Raw genomic sequence first — 9,413 nt, 5'->3', positions numbered from 1 at the left:
GCTATTATGTTGCACTTGACTTATGGACTGGACTTACAATTATCTCCTGCTCGCTACTTGTTTAACTTTTTTAGCTACAATGCTTAATGGCCCCAGCTTGCGCTTTGACATTTTTGTATACTGGGTTGCTATGACAACCGGCTGACAGAGCTCTCTTTGAATGCCCTGATGTTTCCTGTTTTTTTCTGCAACTGTTTGAACACCCTTTTTTATTCAACATAGATCCAGGCCCTCATACAGACACTGGTATGTGTATTTATTTGTTGTTTATATTAGTTACCAATGCATCTACAATGCCACACACATTGTTTGCAGACCTTATAAACTATACTATATCTAACAATGTTTTCTTGAGGACTTATTGCCGTTTTTGTGGACATATTGCCTTATTGAGGTGCAGTTTACATATAAGCCTGGCCCCATTTCTGAGTTTTCTACATGCCCATATGCTTACACACATTTATTTTGATGGACTTTACCTATGTGTTTATGATGTACTCTACTGCTCATGTTTGAATGTCTTGAACTTATGTGGATATGTACTTGGATCTATTATAACGATGTGTCCAGGGCCTGACTTATTTATCTTGTATTTCCCTGCTTATGACTAATCATGTCCTGCTGTTTATTTATGTTCACTTTTGATTGATTGCTGTATTGGGCCAGACTCATTTGTTGCCATGGGGGTGTCCTCACTTGTGGGAGGCACCCAACTTTGGAGAGCATGTGATTGGCTGGCCCACCTATATAAGGGTGTCTGGTGTGGGTTTTGTTCATATTGCATTTTGTATGTCTGAGGAAGGGGCTAATCCCCCGAAAACGTTCACATATTTGGAATAAAACTTTGAAAAGTCCTGGTGAGTGCACTCTTCATTACTCTCTATTTGCCTATCTGTTGCATATATATATATATATATATATATATATATATATATATATATATATATATATATATATGTGTGTGTTTACACAGTATAAATAAGCATAAAATACAAAAATGTTATATCTACTAAAAAGACTAAATATTAAAATACTATGGGCTAGATTACAAGTGGAGCACTAATTTATTGCACACCTGCAAACTGGCAAATTTGCCCATTTGCGGGTGTGCGATAAATAACCAGCCATTACAAGTGGCTGGTTCTTGCTACTGCGAGCTCGCGGTAGCAATCAGCACTTACAGTGAGCAAAAACATTTATTTGATAGAAAAACGCATTTGAAAAAAGTTATAAATTGATTTGCATTTTAATGAGTAAAATAAGTATTTGACACCTTTGCAAACATGACTTAGTACTTAGTGGCAAAACACAGAGGTCAGATGTTTCTTGTAGTTGGCCACCAGGTTTGCACACATCTCAGGAGGGATTTTGTCCCACTCCTCTTTGCAGATCCTCTCCAAGTCATTAAGGTTTCGAGGCTGAAGTTTTGCAACTTAAACTTTCAGCTCCCTCCACAGAATTTCAATAGGATTAAGGTCTGGAGACTGGCTAGTCCACTCCAGGACCTTAATGTGCTTATTCTTGAGCCACTCCTTTGTTGCCTTGGCCGTGTGTTTTGGGTCATTGTCATGCTGGAATACCCATCAATGACCCATTTTCAATGCCCTGGCTGTGAGAAGGATGTTCTCACCCAAGATTTTACAGTACATTGCCCCGTCCATCGTCCCTTTGATGCGGGGAAGTTGTCCTGCCCCTTAGCAGAAAAACACCCCCAAAGCATAATGTTTCCACCTCCATGTTTGACGGTGGGGATGGTGTTCTTGGGGTCATAGGCTGCATTCCTCCACCTCCAAACACGGTGAGTTGAGTTGATGCCAAAGAGCTCGATTTTGGTCTCATCTGATCACAACAGTTTCACCCAGTTCTCCTCTGAATCATTCAGATGTTCATTGTCAAACTTTAGTCGGGCCTATGCATATGTGCTTTCTTGAGCAGGGGGACCTTGCGGGCGCTGCAGGATTTCAGTCCTTCACGGCATAGTATGTTACCAATTGTTTTCTTGGTGACTATGGTCCCAGCTGCCTTGAGATCATTGACAAGATCCTCCCGTGTAGTTCTGGGCTGATTCCTTACCATTCTCATGATCATTGAAACTCCACGAGGCGAGATCTTGAATGGAGCCCCAGACCGAGGTAGATTGAGTTATTTTGTGTTTCTTCCATTTGCGAATAATTGCACCAACTGGTCACCTTCTCACCAAGCTGCTTGGCAATCGTCTTGTAGCCCATTCCAGCCTTGTGTAGTTCTACAATCTTTGGATAGCTCTTTGGTCTTGGCCATGGTGGAGAGTTTGGAATCTGATTGATTGCTTCTGTGGACAGGTGTCTTTTATACAAGTAACAAGCTTTAAAGGGACAGTCAAGTCCAAATAAAACTTTCATGTTTTAAATAGGGCATGCAATTTTAAACTTCCCAATTTACTTTTATCACCAATTTTGCTTTGTTCTCTTGGTATTCTTAGTTGAAAGCTAAAACTAGGAGGTTCATATGCTAATTTCTTAGACCTTGAAGACTGCCTCTAATCTGAATACATTTTGACCACTAGAGGGCATTAGTTCACATGTTTCATATAGATAACATTGAGCTCATGCACGTAAAGTGACCTAGGACTGAGCACTGATTGGCTAAACTGCATGTCAAGTTTGGAATATGCATGACCCGCTGCGTAAGGTGAGAGTAAAAGGAGCACACTTAAATTGGATCACAGCTGACCTCATTCAAATGTACCAGTTTCAGGATTCATTGTGGTCAAAGTTCAAGCATACAGGCTCTATGAACGATCACTGTGTATATAGACAATGGCGAAATATATGCACTAAACAAACAAAATTGGCCAAGGCCCAATATTTCTGTGAAAATCTGAACAATAACATATCAAACCCTAGAAAGTTTTGGAAACTCATAAACAACTTACAAAATCCACCAATCCACTCCCAACCCCGCACTGTCAATGTGGACAACCAAACCCTGCAACTCCCCTTAGAAGTAGCAAATGCCTTTAATAGTTATTTTGTCGGATGCTCCACCACCCTGATTGACAAACTAATAAATGACGCGCATCCTGAAACTACAAATGTGGATCAGGCCCCACTAAATCAGCAAAGACCCAATATACAGAAGTTCAATTTTAGACCTGTACCCATCAATGTAATTAAGAAACACCTTAATAATCTAAAAATGAAAAACCAGTCTGGACCTGATCAAATCCCAGCAATGCTGTTGAAGATCAGTGCGCCGGCAATTGCTAAACCCATCACAACCCTAATTAACGAATCCTTGGTGTCTGGATACATACCCAAACTTTGGAAAACTGCAAGAGTAGTGCCTATCCATAAAAGTGGGGAGTTAACCTTGGTTTCTAATTATCGTCCCATATCTTTGCTCCCAGTATTGTCAAAAATTTTAGAAAAATGCGTCCATACGCAACTTTGTGAGTATTACCAACAATCTAACTATCTGACCCCTGATCAATCAGGTTTTTGCCCGAATCACTCCACTACAACTGCCCTCCTAAAAGTTTGCAACGACATCCAAACTGGCATGGAACAAGGAGACCTAACTGGAGCTATTTTCCTTGACTTTGCAAAGGCCTTTGACACAGTAGACCACGATATACTACTGCTCAAACTAAAAAACTCAGGTATTGGTGATCGTCCGCTAACCTGGTTTCGATCATATGTATCGGATCGATCACAATATGTCTCCATTTCTGACAGTGACTCCCTCCCTCTCCCGGTCACGTGTGGTGTTCCCCAAGGATCCATTCTCGGCCCCCTGCTATCCACATTATTTATAAATGATCTGCCTAATGTCTGCAAATCCTCAACTGTACACATGTACGCAGACAACACGGTAATCTATGTAAACAATTCCGATCTGCCGCAGCTTGAAGCAGTGCTCCAAGACCAATTCACAGAGGTAGAAAAGTGAATATTAAAAAACAAACTCTTCCTAAACACTGACAAAACTGTCACAATGATCTTTGGAACAGGGCCTAAATTACACAAATTACAAAATTCCCATCTACGCATCAAAACAAAATCCAATTGCACACTGACTGCAGTCCACTCTTTCAAATACTTGGGTATGTTGTTAGACCCCAATCTATCTTTTGGCCTCCACATAGAAAAACTTGCATCTAAACTTTATCCAAAACTAGGTGCCCTGTACAGAAACAAATCTTACCTCAGCCCTACAGTAAAGGAAAAGATTGTACAGCAAATGCTGATGCCTATCATGGATTACGGGGACGTAGTATATGCACCTGCACCGCAAACTCACCTTAAAGGGACAGTCTACACCAAAAATGTTCTTATTTAAAAAGATAGATAATCCCTTTATTACCCATTCCCAATTTTTGCATAACCAACACAGTTATATTAATATACTTTTTACCTCTGTGATTACCTTGTATCTAAGCCTTTGCAGACAGCCTCCTTATCTAAGTGCCTTTGACAGACATGCAGTGTAGTCAATCAGTGAAGACTCCTAAATAACTTCACGGGAGTCAGCACAATGTTATCTATATGACACATGTGAACTAGCACAGTCTAACTGTGAAAAACCTTCAAAATGCTCTGAGCTAGGAGGCGGTTTTCAACTGTTTAGAAATCAGTTTGAGCCTAGCTAGGTTTAGCTTTTCAAAAATACCACCAAGGGAACAAAGCAAATTTGATGATAAAAGTAAATTGGAAAGTTGTTTAAAATTGCATGCCCTATCTGAATCATGAAAGTTTAGTTTTGACTTTACTGTCCCTTTAATAATCTAAATACGTTATATAACTCGTTCTCCCGCTTTGTGCTACAATGTAACTACAGGACCCACCATTGTGACATGCTAAAAGAACTAAACTGGCTGTCGCTGGAATCCAGACGCTCCCTCCATCTTTCTTGCCTTGTGTTTAAGAGCATTTCTGGGAAGCTCCCACCCTACCTGAGCAGAATGCTCTCCTCGGCTATTCCCACCTCCTATAACCTCCGATCCAATACCAGCACATTATTTAGCTTGCCTCAATACAAAAAGAAAGCAGCTCGATCCTCCTTTTCCTACAGAGCACCACAATTATGGAACAACCTCCCGCACACTTTCAAACCTTCCCCAAGCCTAATATCCTTTAAGAGATCCCTCTCTACATATCTCAAAACAGAATGCACCTGTCATGGTTGATTAAATACCTGTTCTATGTTAATTTTTTTTTTTTTTCCATATATTGTGTATTATTATTGTTTTTTGTATTTTATTGTACTCTATGTTATCAATGCAATGTCTTGTGGACCCAGGACATACTTGAAAACGAGAGAAATCTCAATGTATCCTTCCTGGTAAAATATTTTATAAATATATAAATAAATAAATAAATGTCAAAAGAACTGAAATAAGGGGGCAGTCAGCAGAAGCTTAGATACAAGATAATTACAGAGGTAAAACGTTTATTATTATAACTGTGTTGGTTATGCAAAACTGGGGAATGGGTAATAAAGGGATTATCTTTCTTTTTAAACAACAACAATTCTGGTGTTAACTGTCCCTTTAAGAGAGTGCTCCTAATCTCAGCTCGTTACCTGTATAAAAGACACCTGGGAGCCTGAAATCTTGCTGATTAATGGGGGATCAAATACGCATTTCACTTATTAAAATGCAAATCAATTTATAACTTTTTTGAAATGCGTTTTTTTTGGGGATTTTTGTTGTTGTTATTCTGTCTCTCACTGTTCAAATAAACCTACCATTAAAAATATAGACTAATCATTTCTTTGTCAGTGGGAAAACGTACAAAATCAGCAGGGGATCAAATAATTTTTCCCCTCCCTGTATAACATTAACCAGTGGTGCGTGCTTTATTAAAAACATAAAAATTATAGCATTTTTATTTTTTAATAAACTAACAGCACTTAGCAGTTTTGGGGGGCTAAAGTTGGCGGGTGTGGGATGTTAGAAAAAAACGGCACTGAAAAGTGCCCTTTACATTGTGGTCTATGGGAACTGTGTGTTCGCTGTTAATATATATGTACAGTTGTAATCAAAATTATTCAACCCCCATTGCAAATCAGGTTAATTGTCAAAATTTAGAGACTTTCAGCTGTTTGCAATGAACTAATCAAACAATAGCAATTGAAATATCTCAACACAACTAATGCTTCAAGTGGTTTCCCCAAATTCAACTGAAAATGCAACTTTTAATGAATTCTGTAGTCTCAAAATGATTCAACCCCTTCATAGCAAGCGTCTTTACTGCTTAGTAGAGCACCCTTTTGCTGTTATGACCTGCTGCAAACGAGATGCATAGCCAGACATAATGGCCTCCAGTTCAGTAATAGTCTTGGGTTTGCATACTGCAACCACCTTCTTCAAATCCCACCAGAGATTTTCTATGGAGTTCAAGTCAGATGACTGATGGCCACTGCAGACTCTTCCAGGACTTCTTCTGATCATTGTCCTGTTGGAAGGTCTAATGACACCCAAGCTTCAGCTTCCTCACAGACGGCATGATGTTTTCTCCTAGGATTTCCGGATAATTCAATGAATCCATCTTGCCTTCCACACACTCCTGGTTTCCAGTGCCAGGGGATGCAAAACAGCCCCAGAGCATCACCAAGCCACCACCACACTTAACTGTAGGCTGAGTGTTCTTTTCAGTGTATGCTTCATTCTTCTTCCTCAGACATACCGCTGATCCATCGGACCGACAAGTTCTAGTTTTGTTACATCGCTGCACAGAACAGAATCCCAAAAGATCTGTGGATTATTTATATGATTTTGAGCATATTGGAATGACTTTTCATGTGCTTTTAGGTCAGTAGTGGTGTATGTCTTGGAGTTCTGGCATGGAAACCTTCTCTTTTTAGTAGACGCCTTACTGTGCAAACTGAAACTTCAGTGCATATTGCCACCAAGTCTTGCTGCAGGTCTTTTGCAGTCACTCGAGGATTTTTCTTAACCTGCCTTTTCAGAAATCTGGTTGCAGCCATTAATAGCTTCCTTTTTCTGCCCCGTCCAAGTAGTGTAACCACTGTTCCTTTAACTTTGAACTTGTGAACTATGCTTCCAATGGTGTCTCTAGGAACATTTAGTGCCTTCGCTATCTTCTTGTATCCTGTTCCTTTGTTTGTGAAGGGCGATGATCTCCTCTCAACAATTTGGACCATTCTTTTGATTTAGCCATATTTCTAACATGCAGTCAAACGTGACACTCAACAAACCCCTAGCCAGTTCAGGTATTTCATGTGTTCTAGCTCAAGCACACCTGGTGTAACTACTGAAGCCCTTGATTAGTTGCACCAGGTGTGCTTAAGACAACTCCTGTTTTGCATATTTGTGCTGTTGTGAAGGATTCTGTTCAGGGGGTTGAATAATTTTAAAACTGCAGAATTCATTAAAAGTTGTATTTTCTGGGCCTTTCTCAAAGCTGTCCTGTCAAAAATGAATTTTGGTCACTCCTTCATACATAGGGTCTTTTCCCTCTACACAGAACCCACAGCGCAGGTTAAGATTAACAACTTACTGTCCGACCTCTTTAGGATATCAAACGGCACTAGACAGGGGTGTCCCCTGTCGCCGCTGTTGTTTGCCCTTACGATAGAAACATTAGCACAAAAAATACGGGATAACCAAAAAATTGCGGGGATAAAAATAGGCGCTCATGAACATAAGCTGTCACTTTATGCGGACGATATCCTCCTCTCAGTGACAAACCCTCTGGTCTCGCTTCCTGAAATCCTCAGGGAGTTTGAGGACTACGGTAGGGTATCCAATTTTCACTTAAATCAAACGAAATCTGAAATATTGAATATAAACCTACCGCAAACAGTCCTGTGCCAAATCCCAGAAATCTGTAAATTACGTATTAAAACTAACACACTCAAATGTTTGGGGATTCAGCTGACACCAAAAACACACAACCTTTATGAGGCCAATTACACAAATTTATTCACATCAATCTCGGGAGATCTTTCTTCATGGAAAAATAAGAGACTCTCCTGGTTGGGCAGGATGGGAGCCATCAAAATGAATATTCTCCCCCGAATATTATATTATTTACAAACTCTCCCCATCCCATTTCCCACCCAGTATCTACTAAAGCTTCAGGGACTCATGGAAGATTACATATGGGGGGGAACAAGACCTCGCATTGCAAAAAAGACTCTTTACCTGCCCAAAGACAAGGGAGGGTTGGGCATCCCAAACCTCCTGCTTTACAAGAAGGCCATCACCCTCCAACACCAAGTAGAGTTCAGTGTCAATCCTCAGGACAAAACATGGGTGCAGGTGGGTAATTCTATCTTGAGAACACAGAACATAGGCACGTTAGGTTGGATCTCCAACAAAAATAGACCTAACAATCTATCAATACCCCATTCTAAGGGAATTTTTCCAACAATGGGACAAAACACTTGCCGAACACCCCCATGTCTCTACTAACCCTTCCCCACTAATGCCATTCATACACAACCCTGACATCTTATTTACTAACGCTCACCAGACGAACTTGAGCAAAGCTCAAATAGACCAAACAATGTTTCACAGGCTTTTGACAAACAAGAAACTTAAGACTCTTGAAGAACTGAATAACTCAGGTTTAAATATTTCTTGGTATTTTCACACACAGCTGCAACACTACCTTTCAACACATGCAAGGGCAGAGAACATAACCAGACAGCTCACCCTTCTGGAGACACTTTGCCTATTGCCCCGTCCTCCAAAGCACTTGATCTCAATTATGTACAAACTTTTAACATCCCATAAAGAATCCCACGTACCTACATTCATAAGACAGTGGCATCAAGAGCTAGACCAGACCCTCACTGAAGCAGAATGGCAGAAAATATTCCGCAATCATAACAAAGCTTCCATATCCGCTAGGATTTTGGAATCCAATTACAAGTATCTGTCACGCTGGTATTTAACACCTGTTAGAATTAAAAAAAATTACAAGAAAACAGATTGGAGGTGCTGGAGAGGGTGCGGGGGACCTGGCACGATCCTACACGTCTGGTGGACTTGCGATCTGATAAAGCCATTCTGGCAATCCATATTAGATGTTATGGACTCTAAACTTAACCTTACCCTAAGCAGGAATCCTACCTTACTGCTTTTCCACGGCCTACCTAAACTACTGGAAAAGCCTAAAAAACACTTACTTTTTCTTATGCTTAATGCTGCTAAGTCTCTAATCCCAAAAAATTGGAAATCTGCCAACATCCCTGAGATCTCCGACTGGGAAAACCAGGTAGACAAATACCTATCTCTAGAGAGATATAGGTACCTTAGAGATGATAAGCTAGAGATTTATGGATACATGACAGAATACTGGAGACCCCTCACAAGAGGGTAGTTGGTGCTTTTTGCCTTTACCAAACCTATTTGACACACACCTGACCTGTCCCTTTCCCCCCTACACAAGACTGAGGCGTTT

At 40.3% G+C, this 9,413-nt stretch overlaps 1 long non-coding RNA gene across 1 annotated transcript in view; it reads left to right on the top strand.

The window, feature by feature from the left end:
• Positions 1-204: 204 nt before the first annotated feature.
• The window catches only part of LOC128666350 (uncharacterized), a 43,840-nt gene continuing 34,631 nt past the window's right edge, over positions 205-9,413 (top strand). The window contains exon 1 of the long non-coding RNA XR_008403233.1: positions 205-246. This is a non-coding gene — a long non-coding RNA (uncharacterized LOC128666350). The remainder of the gene's footprint in view (positions 247-9,413) is intronic.

Source organism: Bombina bombina, chromosome 7 (genome assembly GCF_027579735.1).
Source record: "Bombina bombina isolate aBomBom1 chromosome 7, aBomBom1.pri, whole genome shotgun sequence".
NCBI lineage: Eukaryota > Metazoa > Chordata > Amphibia > Anura > Bombinatoridae > Bombina > Bombina bombina.
Note: the sequence above shows the minus strand (reverse complement) of the source record. Positions and strands in the feature narration are given on the sequence as shown.